The sequence below is a fragment of the Oncorhynchus masou genome, chromosome 24, assembly GCF_036934945.1.
Source record: "Oncorhynchus masou masou isolate Uvic2021 chromosome 24, UVic_Omas_1.1, whole genome shotgun sequence".
Taxonomy (NCBI): Eukaryota; Metazoa; Chordata; class Actinopteri; order Salmoniformes; family Salmonidae; genus Oncorhynchus; species Oncorhynchus masou.
In genome coordinates, this window is record NC_088235.1 from 50,205,491 (window position 1) to 50,226,679 (window position 21,189).

Here is a 21,189-nt window from a genome sequence, read left to right on the forward strand (position 1 = left end):
GTATCATGTTATTGTTACTTAATGGTCGTTATTAGCCAATTATTTAGCATACACTGATTTACAATCCTCACACATCCTATTACTTGTGTGCTTGTTTTGAAGTTGCTACTCATAGATAACATAATTGGCATCTATAGAGCTACAATAATGAATGCATGAATTCATTCAGATGCACTGCCATGCTGTTGTTTGCATTGCAAATGTATGTAAATGAACCACTCATCTGATCTTGTCATACAGAGCAAGTCAATATATAGTTTCTTTAAAATATTTGTCTCTTGTCAAACAGTGATAGTGGCATTTGAAGGCTGATGGTATTACATGACACGGCATTGTCAACTTCTTATAAAGGTCACATATTCATAAATTCAATTATAAAATGACAGTCTATTCTACTAAGGTCTCAAATAAAACTCTCATACAGCTCTTGAATAAATGTAAAATATGTGAACACTCGTCATCACAGTTGAGTGGTGAGACGACCCATGTTCAGAACATCTATGTGTTATTGTCTCCCCATGGGGAGGAGATGTTCTTCATGATATAATAAGATCGGGACCCTGACAACGTGTGAACACAATTACTGCTAAGTACATTGTAAACTTAACCTAGTAGATTATAACAGCATTCTTATGTATTACAATACGACTTTATCAATCCCAGAGGGACAATTAGTTCAGGGCTGACAGGGTGCTTCAGACAGGACAAACACACACAGGCAGGGTTAAGGCATCAGTTAAACGTACATGGTGCAATTTAAGAAACTTAAAGACCATGGTAACCACAGTTCTTAATTAATGGCAGGGCTAAACTATCTGTAGAATAATCCCCACCATTTCCTTAATGATCCTGTTAACCAGGCGGATGACATCGGGCATAAACAAGGCCCTGCACCTATTTGTGGGGCACTTGAGACAGTGCAGGTGGTGTCCGAGAGGGGAGCAGTTGGAACTGTGGGTTGAGGACATTAGTGCTGTCCCCCAGAATGTCATAGGCATCTTTCCTGGCCTGCTGCTCAAAGAATGAGGACAGGATTCTGAGAGGCACCCCGGTGATCTTAGAGCAGGTGTTCACAATGGCTTGGAGGCAGTTCTTGTTCGTGACAGAGAAGGATGTGAACCAGCATACGAAGGAGAAACATAGAACATTCTCGATGAAATAACTGTAAAAGGTTTGCAATATTTATTTGAGGACACTGAATGAGCTCAGTTTCCTGAAGAAGTATTGTCTCCGGTGGGATTTCTTGATGATGGCGTCTGTATTTTGCGCAAACTTCAGGGTGTTATCAAAGATGGTACCAAGACATTTATACTAGTCCACAATGTCCACCTCCTCACCATTTGGTCCCAGAGCTTTGGTGTGGATTTGAGCAGTTTCCTCACATCAATTGGTTGAGGGGTGAACGTGGCACATGGCGTGAAACTCTGCTTGAGCTGTACCGCGTCAGGACTGAAGTCGGGCCTCTCGAAGCCAGTGAAGAACTTGATCAGCTCATTGGGCATAGAGGACTCACTGACACCCTCCACACTCACACGCCTCCTTTCTGACTGTGTGTTAACAGTGGCCATGTTTTTAATACCCTGCAAGGCTGCCCTGTAGTTCCACCGCTCAAACGTCTGCTTAATCTTGTTTTTATACCTATAGGCTCCTGGGGCTGAGCCATAGCATAAGTCCAGAATCCTATTGTGGTGATAGGCACAGGTCACATATTTGGTAGCATTTTAGTGCTTTAACCATGGTACAATCGTTAAAATCCCCAAAGACTAACTTGGAAGAATCTGGCAATATGGTATCAAGTTTATACAGGATTTTTGCTAAGAGCTCTGTGGCTTCATCAACATTGGTGCGTGGGTGGATATAAACAACAACATAGAATAGTTGGGGGAATTCACATGGCAGATAAAAGAGGCAGATAAAATCAGCTTCATAGATTTTGTCTGGCACTAATACTGTGTTGCACCAGTACTGTAAATTCAGACCCCACCGCCTCGTTCTTTTCCAGTCCTCAACTTGTCTCTATCCAAACGGACTGGTGCGCCAAATCCATCACTGGAAAGGCCATTGTCACCCACTCCGCTATCCAAACAAGTATCTCTGTGAAAACACATTCATAAATACATTCAAGCAGGCAGTTCACATTTGCTTGCAACTCGTCCTGCTTGTGACAGTGTGAGCGAACATTTCCCAGGATTACAGCAGGCAGTGGAGACCTTTTGGTAAGGCTTAAAGGTTCCGCACATTCATCCTATTTCCCAAGTAAAGATTGCCTTTGAATTACCAAAACATCACCCATAATATGTGTACAATATTAAAATGCTCAGAATTGAAAATATTGTACCTTTTGTCTCATCTCTAGCTGTCAGGGAGGGCGGGGAGTTTATATTCATGAGATTTCCTAGACGGACAGCTCTTTGAAACATCCTTGTCAGGTAACAAGGTAAACAATGGGCCACATGTCATTCCGAGCCTAAATAGCGTGCCTCAACCCATTTTCTCAGCAAAATGTTCTCGTGGTCAACAGAGCTGATCATGGACTGTTGGATATCAGACAAAACCAGCAATACATGTACACTTCTACACAATAATTAGTAGAGCTTGAGTGACCTTAGACATAATGGAATGTACATGCAAACTGCATACAATAAGTGTACTGCTCTGCATTAGCATTGTAAATGACAATATCTTCAGAATTGTATGTATTGATCAGACATTTATTTTACAATTTACAATAGGCCAGCATAGCCAAAATATTAATCAACATGATCACTCATGATACTGTCATGTCTTTGGCTATGCCAGATTAAGAAATATGACATGCTATTCTATAAAATCCTTTCTCTGTAATTAATATTACCTGATTGAGCTAATCATGTAAATGTAATTAACTAGAAAGTCGGGGCACCATGAAAGAATATGTATAGAGCTGTTATCTTCCGAATAAACTCTTAAAGACCTAGTAATATTTTACATCAATAGCAGTCAATAGTAATCGTCACCTTATTTCAGTCTCATCTGAAAGTTGTAAATTCTTGGTTAACTTCACAAACCATGGCTAACAAGTTGAATCAGCAATGTAAAATTTGGTTTAATTATTTATTTACTAAATACCTAACTAATCACACCGAATTACATATACACAGAATGAATCATACCTTGATTACAAATTATGTCATAAAGGAAAACATCCCTAGCGGACGGAGCAGATATGACAGCTGGTTACACAAAGGAAAGTGGATTGGGTTTGAGTAAAAGAGCGGGAAGACTGAGGAACAAAGGGAGAAGCTGTGCTATCTTAAATACAATATCCTATGCATTCTAAATTACCGCCCATTTGTAAAAGGAAAATGCAATAAATATTTACTCTGAGCTGCGCTTCAATAGGTTGGTAGTAGATGGAAGGTCATGTTGCCCAACTGAGTCCTTTGTCATTTTTGAAGAGTGTCTCTCATGGTGAACGGGATATGTTGTAGTGTCGTCGTTGTTTGGTAGAAGGGATACTCTGTCTGTCCTTTCCTAGACCACGTTTACAGCTCACTTCTTTAGTGAATAAGAGTTCAAAGTTCATACCATTCACAACCAAAGCTCACGCTGAGGTTGGCTTAGTTCTGTAGTTGACATGTTAGTCCTTTTTAACGTATGGACCGTCGTCCTCACGTATTCGGAACAGGGGGTTACATTTTCGTCAAGGGCTTATATAGTGGAGGGAGAAGGGTGTGTTTTCATAGTTTTATAACCCATGTCTCTTCACAGGGGCATGCCACTGATTGAGCAGAGCCCTAACCTTATGAAAACCCAAATCTCTCATTTGGAAGCGAAAATTACATTGAATCTTTTCACCAATAATTGTAATTGCACAACAATTCCATGTGAATCTGATAACTATAATGTGTAGACTTTACACTGTACCGTTTATGTCATCCTATCATTGATGAGAATGTCTCAGATGACAAACGAACTGATACCATATTCATTAAGTACCAATGCGTATGTTCAACTGGTCGGATTACCAAAATATGGTTCATTTCCCCCCACCTTCTGATGTTCCCAGAATCTCTATGTTAACCAAGGGATTTTCAATAGTCACATCAGTTGGGTAGAGAGAGGAAAAAAAGGGGAGGAGAGGTATTTATGACTGTCATAAACCTACCCCCAGGCCAGCGTCATGACAATAAATAAAGGTGAGAATTTGTGAGATTTCATTTGACCTAAAAATAAATAATTTGAAATATAAGCCTAATTTAGGCACCTGGCCACCCTAAGGTGTGCAGGACCCATTGATTCATACAATTTCTAAAACTCATCTCCCAAAATGTTATATCATATGATGCAAAAGTTAATTAGTTAGGCTTTCAGAAATGCAACCAACTACAGATATTGATGGGTGAGGAGCGGGAAAAGAGGGGCACTCATGCACCCAGCTTCAATTAAGCAGGCTTCAGTAACCCCCAAGATTGAAGCGGGAGACAAATCCAGCTACGGCCTCCTCCTTGTCAGGCCTCTCACACTGGACAGACAGGGGTCCTGGGATGGACATCTCGCACAGCTTCCCCAAATACGCTGCTGGATTAAGGGTGACCTCATTGAAGAGGAGATCCAGGAGCCTGTCTACGTAGTCTAATGTTTTTGAGAAGGGAAATGTTTGTTAAATGGGTAGTGAAATGGGTAATTTTCTTTTACTTATTGGTCTCAGTTATGATGCTATCAATTCGTTGATGTTGTGATCTACTCATTCTACAATGTGTTTTCTGTTGTTTTTGGAAGTACTCAATTTGAAATATGCAATATTTGGTTTTGCACTTTGTGAAACTTTTCAATGTTTGTATTTGGATTTTTTGTGTGCCTGAAATGCTTTATTGATGCAGATTTTAAATGAATAACTATGACTTACAATATGTCCGGTCTGTCTTCACAGCATATACCCCCTTCTTTGCCTTGGGAAAGCTGTGTATCAGCAATCATGCTGTGGTGGTTGCTTGGGAAGCTGTGCAGACAGAGTAGATCTTTCCTTTTCTAAAATGTCTATCATTACATCTTGACAATAGTGGAAAGACAAAAGGATATGGAAAGTGAAATAATGATGAGGCCCAATGACACAAGCTACATCAACTGTAAGACAACCCTCCACACAATGGAATGGTTAAACATGATTTTCAGGGGTAAATTAAATATTATACACACCACAACTCCTTCTGTGGACAACATTCCTTCATGCCAGCTGTGTGTTGGCAATTCTAAGACTCAATGCAGGGGGGCTCAGGGATGGATGAACAAAAAACATATAGTGACTATCAGGTGTGTTACAGAAAAGATATGGTTCACAACTCAAAGCAGCCACAGTTACATTATCTAACATCAGCTCCGCTATCCCCCTACAATGTTGGCTACGGTGGCAGACTCATCAACCTCTGATACAGTGCATGCAATGTTCCACTGTCAATTATGTTACGGCATCCATCTTCAGGATTAGCTTCCTGGCAAGACCCATTGAATGTTCTCCCAATTGATAAAGCAACTTCACTTGAAATGTGCATTGCACACGCGTGACATGATCGTAATTTTTGGTGCAGCTTGTCTACCTGAAATTAAAAGCAGCCCCTGCTATCCATTTGGTAGTCTTCTTTCTTCCAAAAATAGTGTAAGGTTCTGTTAGAGGAATTCTAAATTCCCATAAAGTGAAGTGGAGCAGAGCATGCTGGGCGATCTCCAGCTTAGAGAAGAAGAACAGCTCGAGAGCAGTCAAGTGAGAGAAAGTTCCAGCCATCCTTGTATTTTCCAAATAGTTAGCATTCATTGTGTTAGCCAAGGCCAGTGTGCGTCCTTGTTGATATGTAAGTGCATATGTAATATCTTTCAGGTGTTTATGTCTGAAGATGTACTCTGCGATGATAATGTCATATTTATGGTTATGCTAATTAGTCATTTCTACTACGGCGCTAGCTATTGTGAGCTGGCCAGCTCTGTTTTGGCTGTCATCATTTCGGACATTTAACCCTGTATTTGTCCCCCAGTGCATTGTTTATATGCCCTGTAATTGTATATGTGTATGGTACATCATTACATGGGTATTACATTGTATTTCACTGTTTAGAGGTATTTGTGCAGTTGTAGACCTGTACTGAAGATTGTGCTATGCTTTGTACCACACATCCCACACATCCCGCTGTACCCCTTTAATTCACTATTGTGTCTTTATTTCTCTCTTTACTTGCAGACCACACACACACACACACATTTTGGTTGAAGCAAGTTGTTAGACCACTAAGTGCCTTAGGCCATCCGTACTACATACACTGTGCGGTGCTGTTCAGTGCCTGTTCATATTCAGCGTTATTTAACCACCTCAACTGGAATCCTACCCGTCTCATCTGTGCCCTTACCAGCACACGGTAGCGAACACAAAGTAAAACCTAACCTAAATAATACACAGTATACCATGTCCTTACACATACTGTAATGGTTTTAACTTGAGGTTAGGTGTGTCTAAGGGTTCCAGGTAGGTTGTGCCTACCAGAGAAAATGTTGATTTCTCTTTTTTGTTTTGTGAGGGAATGAGTCCTGTCCGGTCCGTCAAGTCTACACTAATACAAAGGACTCGTGTAAAAGTCTGTACGGAAATACACTTTTCATAAACCCTTAAAACATTGGAAATAACCTTGAAACAGCTGTGTTCGTGTGTTGTATGATCACACAATGAATATAAGTCACTAAACAATAACAACCTTGGTTCATTGATAAATGTCCTGTACCTCAGGCATAAAATCATTCCAACCAGGTAAATGAGTGCAGTGAACCCAAATGATCTCAGTCACTCAATTGTTCTTCCATAAAGTTCTGTATAAAACCGGTCTCATTCATACAATGATATTGCAATAAACTCCCATATCAGAAATATTAGTAGTCTTCAACTGAACAACTGAACACATAAACCAACATGGTATAAATCACCCCAAATCAAATGAAATACCATATGCAAAAAAGTGGTAGTCCATCGGTCAGTTAGACAATCCAATCCGCCATCAGATCTCCAGCAGAGAAAGGCAAAGGAGACCAACGTGGACCAGTAGTCCAACAATAGACATAAGCAGATCCGATACTGGTAGAACCTGCAACACGGCTACAGTACACACTTTTAAATACAACAAAACACACTGGGTATGAAGCTTCCAAACTGAGGTTTGAGCATTTCCTCTCTCGCGCCACTATCACAACCCACTTTTGCACAGCTGATGCCGGCTATTTAATAGGTCATAAAAGGGGACGCTCCCCATCGGCAGGAGAAGCACTGAGACGGTTCAGAGAAATTCAGGGCCGTCACACCCCTCCCCCACTGGAAAAAACCCGACCATTGCCCTGGAAGGCACATCTTGGTCTGGGAAACCAAGAAAAGTCTCATCATCACTTTCTGCTTGATCTAGCATACAGTTTGTAAACAAAGCCAAAGCAAGACGTAGAAGCACATGTGATGACGGGTTTAAGGCGGTACATACATTTTAATTAGTTAAGATGATATGACACTAACATTAGTGTATTACATTTCCGGCTTTATGCGAGTTGCAATGAAGTCAGAAGTAAATCCTTGGCAATGCCTGCCTCCTGAATCCAAGTTTTTGACATAGGAGAGGACCAGTAACTTTATGATCAAACTTTATCAATGTACCAGCGACAGTAATTTTGTATACCTGGGTCACCCTACTTTGAACTTGTTTTATCCAAATATCATCCAATTTGATGAAAAACATGATTTTCACTGTTTGGTATCTTTAATTTACACCTCAGTCCTCCTCATTTCCCCTTATTTGTTTCCGTTTCGTCTCGGTAGTATATCCTTTGTGAGGAATTGTAGGGGAGGCTTGGCGCAACAGGCCCACAGGTATATACCATGATGGATGAATGGGGCCTGTGGCAGTATGTAGATTCAGTAGAAACTGTTGCTGCTGGAGGAGAGGAAGGAGAGCCGGTATCCTAGTCAGGTTCAGAATTTCAAGTATATTGATTGCTAATATACAATCTCTGGACAATAAGGCAGATTAGCTCACGGAGAGTGTCACGTCCTGACCTTCGTTCCTTTTTTATGTCTCTATTTTAGGTTGGTCAGGGCGTGAGTTGGGGTGGGCATTCTATGTTTTGTTCTATTTTTGTATTTCTATGTGTTTGGCCTGGTATGCTTCCTAATCAGAGGCAGCTGTCAATCGTCTCTGATTGAGAACCATACTTAGGCAGCCTGGTTTCACCCTGGAGTTGTGGGTAGTTTTCGGTCTCTGTACCAGACAGGACTGTTTCGTTTGTTTCATTTGTGTTATTTTTGGTCTAGTGTTCAGTGTATTAAACGATCATGAACACGTACCACGCTGCACCTTGGTCCTCTCCTTATTTAGTGTACCCTGCGTGGACAAACCATGTGGAATTCTTGGTCTCTGGCGACGTTTGGAACTGCCGATCTGCGGTCAAGAACGCCAAGTTCATCTCAGCCTATGCTGCCCTTCAGTCCCTTTTACTTTTTGGTCCTGACGGAGACATGGGTCACCCCAGAGTACCCTGCTAATCCAGCTGCTCTCTTTTTGTGTTTTCTCTCATAGTCCAAAAACACCTGGTTGTCAAGTTGATGGCACAGGGCTACTCATTTCTCTCACCTGTCCATCTCCTCATGTGAATTCCATGCTGTCACTTTCACTTGACCACTCAAGCTTCACATTGTCATCTATCCCCCAACAGCTGCCCTTGGAGAGTTCCTTAATGAGGCTGTTTGCTACTAATCTAACTGCAACCATCTCTCCAGGTCTCTGATCACTACTTTGTTTTCTTTTCAGTCTCGCTTTCCTCCATGCCTAGCCACTCAGCCGCTCCCCAGATGGTCATATGCCATCTCAATCTTCACTCTCCCTCACTACTCTCTCCTCTTCGATCCTATCATCTCTCTCCACTGCTAAATCCTTCTCCCTCCTGTCTCCTGAGTCTGCCTCTTCGACCCTACTCTCCTCCCTTTCTGCATACAATGGCTCGCACTGTCCTCTTTCCTCCTGGCTGTCTCGCCCCTCCCCTCCTGCTCTGTGGCTGAGGAACTCATTGTGAGCTTACAGAACAAAGCTGTGGGCAGCTGAGGAAAAAATAAGGAAAACTATACTTCTGGAGGATTTATAATCCTTTCACTCCCTCCTCTCTATATTCTCTTTCTCTGTATCTGGTTCTAAAGCCACTTTCTATCAATCTAAATTTCAAGCTTCTGCCTCTAACCCTTGGAAACTTTTCCACCTTCTCCTCCCACCTTAATCCTCTACCCCCTCCATCCTCTCTCTCTGTGGATGACTTTGTCAACCACTTTGAAAAGAAGGTTGAAGGCGTACACTCCTCACTCACTCAGCCTGTTGAGTCCACTTGTCCCACTCACACAGAACTATCCTACGCCTTGACCTCTTTCACCCTTCTCTCTCCAGAAGAAATCCTGCAACTAGTGAGGTCTGGCTGCCTGACAACCTGCCTGCTCAACCCTATCCCCTCCTCCTTTCTCCAGACCATCTCTGGAGACCTTTTCCCATTCCTATCTTCCCCCCTCAACTCACCCTGACCACTGGCTGCATCCCCTCTGACTTCAAAATTGCACAAGTCGCTCTCCTCAAGAAACCAACACTCAACTCTTCAGACATCAAAAAATGTTATTTTCTTTCCAAAACACTTGAGCATGCTTTCTCTGATCAATGCTCTCGTTAACTCTCTCAGAACAATCTTCTTGACCCTAGCCAGTCAGGCTTCAAGATGGGTCACTCAACCGAGACTGCTCTTCTGTGTGTCACGGAGGCTCTCCATACTGCCAAAGATGACTTTCTCTTCTCTGTTTTCATCCTAGATCTCTCTGCTACCTCCGACACCTTGAACAATCAGATCCTCCTCTCTACCCTATCAGCGCTGGGCGTCTCAGGCTCTGCACTCTTTTGGATTGCATCCTACCTGGCAGACCACATCTAGAAGGTAACCTGAAAGGATCTGTGTCTGCACCACGTACTCTCACTACTGGTGTCCCACAGGGCTCAGTTCTAGGCCATTTCCTATTCTCTCTATACACCAAGTCACTTGGCTCTATCACATATCATGTGGTCTCTCCTATCATTCCTATGTCGATGACACTTAACTACTTTTCTCCTTCCCCCCTTGTGACACTCAGGTGGCGACATGCATCTCTGCATGCCTGAAAGGTATCTCAGCTTGGATGTTGGCCCACCATCTCATGCTAAACCTCGACAAGACGGGGCTGCTCTTCCTCCTGGGGAAGGCTTGCCCACTCAAAGACCTCTCCATCACAGCTGACAACTCCACAATGTCACCCTCCCAGAGTGCAAATAACCTTGGCGTGACCCTGGGAACACTGTCATTCTCTGCAATCATCAAAGCAGTGACTTGCTCCTGCAGGTTCATGCTCTACATCATCCGTAGACTACGACCCTACCTCACACAGGAAGTGGTACAGGTCCTAATCCAGGCACTTGTCATCTGTACTACTTCAACTCGCTGTTGGCTGGGCTCCCCGCTTGTGCCATCAAACCCCTGAAACTTATCCAGAACGCTGCAGCATGCCAGGTTTTCAACCTTCCCAAGTTCTTCCATGTCACCCAGCTCCTCCGCACACTCCACTGGCTTCCAGTTGAAGCTCGCATCCACAACAAGACCATGGTGCTTGCCTCTGGAGCAGCAAGAGGAACTGCCCCTCCCTACTTGCAGGCTATGCTCTAACCCTACGTCCCAATCCAAGCACTCCATTCTGCCACATGTGTTCTCTTGGCCCTCCCACCCCTACAGGAGGGTAGCTTCTGCTCAGCCCAGTCCAATGGTGGAACCAGCTTGCCTCTGAAGCTAGGACAGCAGAAACCTGAAACCCTACCTCTTCAAAGAGTATCTTAAATAATCCCCCTCCTCACCTCGACCCTGAATCAACACTTGCACTTGACTCCTCCCCTTTTATAGCTCTGACTTTGCTGATAGCTACTTCATTGAGGGAAAAGTGTACTTACTATGCCTGTGATACGTCCCTCCTAGCTATCTCGATGATTGCACTAACTGTATGCCGCTCTGGATAGCCATTTATTCACATTATTTACATAAAATATTTCAGTTGTTGTGTATATTACATTTGTTTTATTTGATGAATTTATTAGTTATTCCAAGTCATATCGTCTCTATAGAGCTGCCGTCTGACAAAATCAGTATTTTGTAGTTATTCTATGTAAATAAGGCATAGGTTTACTATCAATCACTTACATCATGTACTTTCAGGTAGAGATACCTAGCGACGCAGCAGCTGCTCTCTAGTTTATAAATAAAAATATATCCCATTTAGCAGCCGCTTTTGTCCAAAGCGACTTACAAGTCGGCTGGGGCCACTACTTTTACATATGGGTGGCCCTAGCGGGAATCGAACCCACGACGCTTGGCGTTGCAAGCGCCATGCTCTACCGACTGAGCCACACAGTTTCCCCTCACAATCATGCATTCTTCTGTAGCAGGCGTAAAAGAAACATTCAATTTCCACATATTATGCGCTAAACTATGTAGAATATTGGCCTGTTGGAAACTACAACTCCCTACTACATCACACAGTTCAGGCTGACTCTGATTTAGCTCTAGAGAAACTGTGCATTGTGCGCATTGAGCTCCCAGTAAAAAAAGGAAAGAAATGTAATTAAAATTATTTATCCGACTTGGGTCAATTCATTGTCCGACTTGGGTCAATCCAATTTGTAAGTCGCTCTGGATAAGAGCGTCTGCTAAATGACTTAAATGTAAAATGTAAACGTAATTGTTTAAAACAGAAAAGCCCCAGAAATGTAGGTTAATCGCTCAGCATTAACATCCAACCCACCCGCTGGGTTCTCCGTCCAGTCTGTATATGCATCCAATAAACATTGATTTGATTTGATAATTGGCATTTGTTTATACTAGGAAAACTCACAAGGGGTGTCTTTGTTTGATTTCTCTGTTTTGCCAGAGCTTATAGCACTTCATATGCAGTGTGTGGAAACAGAACCAAACTGCTTAAATAAACCTCCAGAATGAAAAAAGTGGGAGTCAACAATAACTTTCCATCCTATGAAGACAGCGAGCAGAGTGGAGTGAACAGATTAATATTCTGACAGGAAAATGTAGAAGTTTTGCCCTGAGCCCACGGCCAGTTTGCCAATCTGTGATCAAATTCACCCACCCCCCCACCCCCCACACACGCTATTTTCCACATAGGTTCTCTATCAACGGCACATACTCTCTCTCCATCAGAAATAACTCAATGTGTTACATTTCCTTAAGTTTATGCCATATCTGAGAGACATCGATCCATCTATCTATGCACCCATACAGGCACATATTCTGCTATTGTGCAGCACCAGCTATATCATTCTACCCAAGGATTTGACCACAAACATCATTAAAATGTTTTTATTTTTGCACTAATGCTAAATAATACTCTCTTGCCTTTCCCTTTATTAAAAACTGAAATGATATCATGCAAATAGTTACAGAAAGGAGCGTTATGAATATTTTGTAGTATTTCGATGGTCTTAGGAGGCCATTAGCATGAATTGTTTCCTCCCTTGGCAGGGGGAGTCAGAGGAATTAGTTTCATGCCTTACCGTGAATTGATGAGTTCTGCTTGGGTTTCAGATCTTTTGATTGAACTGCAGGTTCAGGCGAGACAGCGGAAACGGCCTGTGAATTGTTAGGAAGCGGTGAAGGCGGGTTGTCCTCTGATTCTCTGAAATACACTCGTGAAGCAATCCAGACAATTGCACTCCTAAATAATGATGCTTTCAATTCTGGACCAATTTGATCATGTTTACCATGACCAGGGCATTCAACAATGAAACCTGGCAGGTGTACTTTCTGTTGTCTTACCTTAGTACACAAAAGAACTTAAACAAGGACTCTGTTATGCAAACTGTGTGACATATCTAGCACATACAGTGCATTCAGAAAGTATTCAGAACCCTTCACTTTTTCCACGTTTTGTTACGTTACAGACTTCTTCTAAAATAAAAAATATATATAATAAAAATCCTCATCAATCTACACACAATAACCTGTAATGACAAAGTCAATACAGGTTTTCATTTTTTGCGTGCAAATGTTTTAAAAATAAAAACTGAAATATCACATTTACATTAGTATTCAGACCCTTTACTCAGTACCTTGTTGAAGCGCCTTTTGCAGCGATTACTGCCTCAAGTCTTCTTGGATACGACGCTACAGGCTTGGAACACCTGTGTTTGGAGAGTTTCTCCCATTTTTCTCTGCAGACACCCCTCAAGCTCTGTTAGGTTGGATGGGGAGCGTCGCTGCACACCTATTTTCAGATCTCTCCAGAGTGGTTTGATGGGGTTCAAGTCCAGGCTCTGGCTGGGCCACTCAAGCACATTCGGAGACTTGTCCAGAAACCACTCTTGCGTTCTCTTGACTGTGTGCTTAGGGTCGTTGTCCTGTTGGAAGGGGAAACTTCGCTCCAGGTTCCGAACACTCTGGAGCAGGTTTTCATCAAGGATCTCTCTGTATTTTGCCCCGTTCTAATTTCCCTCAATCCTGACTCGCCTCCCTGCCACTGAATAACATCCCCACAGCATGATGCTGCCAGCACCATGCTTCACTGTACAGATGGTATTGGCCAGGTGATGAGCGGTGCCACGTTTCCTCCAGATGTGACCCTTGGCATTCGGGCCAAAGAGTTCAATCTTGGCTTCATTAGACCGGACAATCTTGTTTCTCATGGTCTGAGAATCCTTCAGGTACCCTTTGGCAAACTCCAAGCAGGCTGTCATGTGCCTTTTACTGAAGAGTGGCTTCTGTCTGGCCACCCTACCATAAAGGCCTGATTGGTGGAGCATTGTCGAGATGGTTGTCTTTCTGGAAGGTTCTCCCATCTCCACACAGGAACTCTGGAACTCTGTCAGAGTTCTTGGTCACCTCCCTGACCAAGGCCCTTCTCTCCCAATTGCTCAGTTTGGCTGGGCGGCCAGCTCCAGGAAGAGTCTTGTTGGTTCCATACTTCTTCCATTTAAGAATGTTGGAGGCCAGTGTGTTCTTGGAGACCTTCAACGCTGCAGAAATGTTTTGGTACCCTTCCCCAGATCTGTTGCTCCACATAATCCTGTCTCGGTGCTCTACGGACAATTCCTTTGACCTCATGGCTTGGTTTCTGTTCTGACATGCACGGTCAACTGTGGGACCTTATACAGACAGTTGTGTGCCTTTCCAAATCATGTCCAATCAATTGATTTTACCACAGGTGGACTCCAATTAAGTTGTAGACACATCTCAAGGATGATCAATGGTAATAGGATCCACCTCAGCTCAATTTCGAGTCTCATAGCAAAGGGTCTGAAAACTTACGTAAATAAGGTATTTCTGTTTTTTATTTGTAATAAATTAGCAAAAATGTCTAAAAACCTGTTTTCACTTTGTCATTATGGGGTACTGTGTGTCGATTTGATGAGGGAAAAAAAGATGTAATCAATTTTAGATTAAGACTGTAACGTAACAACATTTTGGAAAGGTGAAAGTGTCTGAATCCATTCCGAATGCCCTGTATACAGCACAGGGTTTTCTATAATGGCTTTATCCACACAGGTGTTGCTGAAAACCTTAATTACCTCCGTTAATAATAAATAAAATGTGGGTTAGAAAAGATACTATAACGAGGAGTGGAAGTAGGGCGGTATCTCCAACCTTATGTCTTTGCATGTTTCGGCCAAGTCTATGGGCGAAATGTTAGTCTGGGTTCTAGTCTTTTTTTAGCTAACATTCCACTCCTTGCCACGCCATTCATTTGCCAAATGACAGGAGTACAATGTAATAGATGAAGAGAGATGACACCCAGGATAGCAAAATATCTGCATCCCTTCCGAAATTCTAAAGATGCGAACATCTGCGAAATAGTGATTTATTAAATTAATCAGTGACAAAGAAATCTGCACACCAGAACAAAGTTCCTCTTTAGACCTCGCATTCCACAGTCAGTTGACAGATGCTACAATTCCCTTTTATGTTACGTGCATCTGTCCAAGGAGATTGAGAAAATAACAATCTACTTCCACCTGATTGACGCAACATAACTCTAACATGATTACACCTACAAGGAACCCAACAGCTTTTATAAAGGACACGTGTGTTGTTCTGCCCACATCTACCACTACATAGTTGTTACCCAGCATTCCACAGCACATTGAGTGTAGAAACACTTTGACGGAGCAGAACAACCTGTTCTTATTGACACCTGTACATTCCAATTCACACTGAATGCTTGATAGTCTTTACCAACACTTTGACCATATAACACAAATGATTCAAGATAGACTGAAAAGCATTTAATCAAATGTTACTTGTGGAAAAACATGGCTATTCCCTGGAGATGTTGATCATGTACCGCATTAACACACTGTTAACAGATTAAATAGAGTTAAATTGCCCTGGCAATGTTCAGGAGGATCCCTCTGTGTGTAGTTGACAGTTTTCTCCTTTCAATTGCCAACAGAACACACACAGGAAACAACAATGGCTTTGTCCAAATTCCGTCTTGCCTACAAGGCTACTGACGAAAACGGCATAATGTGTCGGCCTACTAATCATATCACATACTATTTAGAACATATTGTAAAATGTATGCAGTAAGCAAAAAATGTCAACTTATTAGAATCATACTGGAATTGGTCATCTAATGCACAGTTGCATTGTTCCATTTTGGTACAATGAGTCCCCTTATTTGATTAAATGCTTTTCAGTCTATCTTGAATCATTTGTGTTATTTGTTTCCCAGATAAGTTGTCCTGATACGACCCATACCAGCTCACTGTCTGTCAACTGATTTAACTTGTAATATATGTTGGCTCCTTGCCTGTTTCAAATTTGTTTACGAGGAACGTACACAATTCCCAAATTGACCTTCTCCTGTAACGTACAGTATATATATGGAACCCATGTAAGTCCTTTACTATTGCCCTTCCAGCTCATTATCAGCTGTTGTCAAACATTTGTGGGTATGAAAAGATGATTCTCTTCCTCAAGAGCATGCTGCTGCTAATCTACTAGATGAAAAGCCAAAAAGATTGACATCTTGGCATTTAAAGTATAAGCCTACTCAATTTTAAACATTTCCCATACTATAAAACGTTATATTTTTGCATACCCAAAATTACTACTATTAAGAATGCAAGTAAGGGTATTCAGACACAGCCACTGTGCTATTGCTCCCCTCACCCATAAGCCCCTTTATCGTTATGTTTAAAAATATATCCTGTTCCAAAAGCCTCCAGACTGCTCAGAGGGCTGCTCTGCTATGGAGATAAATCTGAATCTGTCAACAGATCAGAGGGAGGCCTTGTCCCATGACTAGTACCTAAAAAATATATTGTACAGTACTTTAGATGAAACAGATAAATCACTGCATCCACTTCTTCTATTAACTTCTGTATTTGATCCCAGGTAGAGACCCAGCGGCATGTGTCTGCCATGGTAACCGCCTGATTTATACCACAGTAGTCTGACATACACCACAGTAGTCTAAATCAGGCTGTTACCATGCCAGACACACACTGCTGGGTCCCAGTCCACTCTCAGCTCTCAGGTGTGAGCGAAAGATTTGCTGTCACTGCTGGGAAATGAGGCAACGCCTCAATTTTACATTTGCTAGGCCGATTCTTTCAGGAACAGAGGACACTGAGCGTGCCTGGCCCTAGGAATTCTTTAATTGTATCATCAAAATCTTTTCAACCTCCTGATGTGCCCTCTTCACAACTGTGTGGGTGTGGACCATGTGTGGACAATTCCTTAGGTATGTGGACACAGAGGAACTTGACCCGCTCCCCATTCCCCGTGGAACGGGGGCGTGCTCGCCCCTCCATGTCCTGTAGTCCCTGATCAGCTTCTTTGTGTTGCATACGTTGATGGAGAGGTTATTGTCCTGGCAACACACTGCCAGATCTCTGACCTTCCCCTTATTGGCTGCTTCATTGTCGTCAGTGATAGGTCCTACCACTGTCATGTCATCAGCAAACTTCATGATGGTGTTGGAGTTGTGCAGGGCCATGCAGTCATGGTGAACAGGAAGTACAGAAGGCGACTAAGCACACACCCTGTGGCGAGGGGTGGTCCACTGGGGGTGGTCCGTCAGTAAGTCCAGGATCCAGTTGCACTGGGAGGTGTTCAATCCCAGGGTCCTGAGGTTGGTTATGAGCTTGGAGGGGACTATGGTGTTGAATGCTGAGCAGTAGTCAATGAACAGCATTCTTACACACTGTAGGTATTAATTTGTCCAAATGGTTGCTGGCAGTGAGGAGTACAATAAATATTGCGTCATCTGTGGATCTGTTGGGGCTGTATGCGAATTGGAGTGGTTCCAGGGTGTCTGGGATGATGGTGTTGATGTGAACCATGAGCATCCTTTCAAAGCATTTCATGGCTATAGAGTCCGTTCTACGGGGCGATAATCATTTAGGCAGGTTCCATTGACATTCTTGGGCACGGGGACTATGTTGGTCTGCTTGAAACAAGTTGGGATTACTGACCAGGTCAGGGAAGGGTTGAAAATATCAGTGAACACACTTGCCAGCTCGTCGGGAAATGCTGTGAGTACGTGTCTTGGAACTTCATCTGGCCCCATGACCTTGCGAATGTTGACCTGTTTAAAGGTCTCACTCACATCGGCTACGGAGAGCAAGATCATACAGTTGTCCAGAACAGCTGGTGCTTTCATGCATGGTTTAGTGTTGCTTGCCTCAAAGCAAGCATAGAAGGCATTTAGCTCATCTGGTAGGCTCAAGTCGCTGGGCAGCTCACGGCTGGGTTTCCCTTTGTAATCCATGATAGTTTGCAAGCCCTGCGATATCCATCGAGCCGCTATAGTAGGATTCAATCTTAGTCCTGTATTGACGCTTTGCCTGTTTGATGGCTCGTCTGAGGTCGTATCAGGGTTTCTTAGTGTCCCACTCCTTGAAAGCGGCAGCTCTAGCCTTTAGCTAAGTGCGGATGTTGCCCGTAATCCATGGCTTCTGCTTGGGGTATGTCCATACGGTCACTGTGGGGATGACGTCGTTGATGCACTTATTAATGAAGCTGGTGACTGATGTGGTAAACTCCTAAATGTTATCGGATGAATCCCAGAACATATTCCAGTCTGTGCTAGGGAAACATTCCTGTAGCTTAGCAGCCTATTCATCGGACCACAACCGTATTTGGCATGTCACTGGTACTCCCTATTTGAGTTTTTGCTTGTACGCAGAAAGCAGCAGGATAGAATTATGGTCTGATTGAGGGAGGGCTTTATGCATTTCTGTGTGTGGAGTAAAAGGGATCTAGAGTTTGTTGCCTCTAGTTGCACAGGTGACATGCTGGTAAATATGAGGTAAAACGGATTTCAGTTTCCTTACATGAAAATCACCAGTTTGTTCTCCAGTGACTGCACGTTTGCCAATAGAACAGAGGGCAAATTTCCTCGCCGAGAGAATTGTTCAGGATCCGTAAGACGGCTGCTATCCAATACTTTATCGTTCTTTATAGAGATATTGAGATAAAGAGAAAGACCACAGACAGGCACCTACATAGAGAGTGAAACAGAGCTTTTCACAGAGGGCAGAGAAGAGAGGAAGATAATATCCCACAAAAGCCTTCTCAACAGTATGAAGCGAGGGTCCTGGGTACCTGACTGTCATCATGGCAGCTCTGCTCTGGGTGCACCATGGATGTTGATCCAGAAAGGCCAGGCAGCGAGCCCATACAGCCCAGTATGGATCCCTCTGAGTGAGCCTGGAGCAGCTGCTCTGTGCCCAGGGACTGGTCTGGGTCAGCTAGCTGAGTGGCGCTAATGCGTCTTGACTATTATCACAACCCCCACGGCCCCACAGCCAATGAGCCCAGAGATTGCTGTGCCTCTTTCACTCTAACAGTGTAGCTTCTCAGTCTTCAGAATGGGAGCAAAGACAAATCTGCAACATTTTATGTTGGAATATAGCTGTTTCTTCAAGCCTGCTATCCCCTGATCTGTATTCAACACCAGCATACCAACACAAAGGATCCCGTCTCCAACTGCTGGAATATTCTATTCTTTCTGCCATCATCCCCTAGGTAAATCTGAAACAGATATAAAAACATAGGAATTCAGTTTTCTGCATGGGCCATGTGTATTTAAATTTGTCACAGGTACACTCCCCTACGTATTTTAAATTTGTCTGAATACTCCAGTATTTTGGATTTCAGATCAAATGTTTCATATGAGACGACAGTATAGAATGTCCACTTTTATTTGAGGGGCACTTTACACATCCAGGCCCCCAATTTGAAGGTGTCATAAGTATTTGGACAAATTCCCGTATATGTGCATAAAAGTAGTCGAAAAGGTTAGTATTTGGTCCCATATTCCTAGCACGCAATGACTAAGTCAAGCTTGTGACTCCACAAACTTGTTGAATGCATTTGCAGTTTGTTTTGGTTGTGTTTCAGATTATATTCTGCCCAGTAGAAATGAATTGTAAATAATACATTTTGTAGTCATTTTGTAGTCACTTTCATTGTAATTAAGAATAAAATATGTTTCTAAACACTTCTACATTAATAACGGATAATCAAGAACGGATCATGATTAAATGATGAGTGAGAAAGTCAGAGGCATTAATATCAGCATTAATATCAAACGCTTTTGAATGATAACCTCCCCTGTTATTGGTAATGGTGAGAGGTTATAATGTCTTGGGGATCTTTGTGCCTCTGCAACTTTCTCACGTATAATTATTCTCGATTCATTCATGATTATCCGTTATTGAGGTAGAAGTGTTCAGGAACATATTCTTATTTTCAATAAAAGTGACTCCAAAATGACACAATATACACTGAACAAAAATATAAATGCAACATGTAAAGTGTTGGTCCCATGTTTCATGAGCTGAAATAAAAAATCCCAGACATTTTCTATATGCACAAAAAGCTTATTTCTCTCAAAATTTGTGCACAAATATCTTTAAATCCCTATTAGTGAGCATTTCTCCTTTGCCAAAATAATCCATCCACCTGACAGGTGTGGCATATCAAGAAGCTGATTAAACAGCATGATCATTACACAGGTGCACCTTGTGCTGGGGGCAATAAAAGGCCACTTTAAAATGTGCAGTTTTGTCACACAACACAATGCCACAGATGTCTCAAGTTTTGAGGGAGCATGCAATTGGCATACTGACTGCAGGAATGTCCTATAGAGCAGATGCCAGATAATTAAATGTTTGTTTCTCTACCATAAGCTGACTCCAACATAATTCTGAGAATTTGGCAGTACGTCCATCCGGCCTCACAACCATAGACCACGTGTAACCACACCAGCCTAGCAGACACAACCGAAACAAAATGCAAATGCATCCATGTCTATTTTTTTTTTATTAACTAAAATGATCAGACATTTTAGTACGTCAGAAATGTGCAGATTTATCACTTATCCAGAGTAGTAGAATGCTCTTTTCCTATGCCTATTCCATGACTATTGTTTTCTCATCATTTCCGTTTAGCAGACCTGAAAAGAAGGTAAAGTAGAGGCGTAAGTTAACGCATTACATTACGTTGCCACTATTACCATGTAACTACACAGTAATAACTGTAGTAACACAGTAGTTACATAGGCATTACTATGTAAGTACATGGTAATAAGGTTGCAGCTCTATCAGTAAGTACACATCCACTTCCACATCCGCTGAAGGTTATTCTGCAAATGTAATTATTGACATTATTACACATTTTCTTGTTATACCTTTTTAGGAATGGTTTTGTAGTTACACATTTGAAATTAACCTGTGCATTACTATGCTATTAACATTTGAAATTAACCTGTGCATTACTATGCTATTAACTCTAACCAAAATCTGACTTTCTTACATGTAACTTGGTGCCACTACCATTGATTCCACATGTAATACCAGGGTTAATAAATAGGCCAGGACCTGGTGACAACAATTGTAACAAGGCACACCCTGTCATGAACTACCCGTCATTTTCATTTAGTTTATTTATATATTATGACCTGACTCGAAGGCTATACCGAATGAGGAGTAATGTAAGAACAATGTAGTTGTTAGGTTGTACTTTTAATGACCATGTGCCTACCGACGAGCAAGCGACTTAATGTAAACCCAGTAGGTTCAACTTTATAATTACTATATTGTGACAATGTAACAACATTTGCAGACA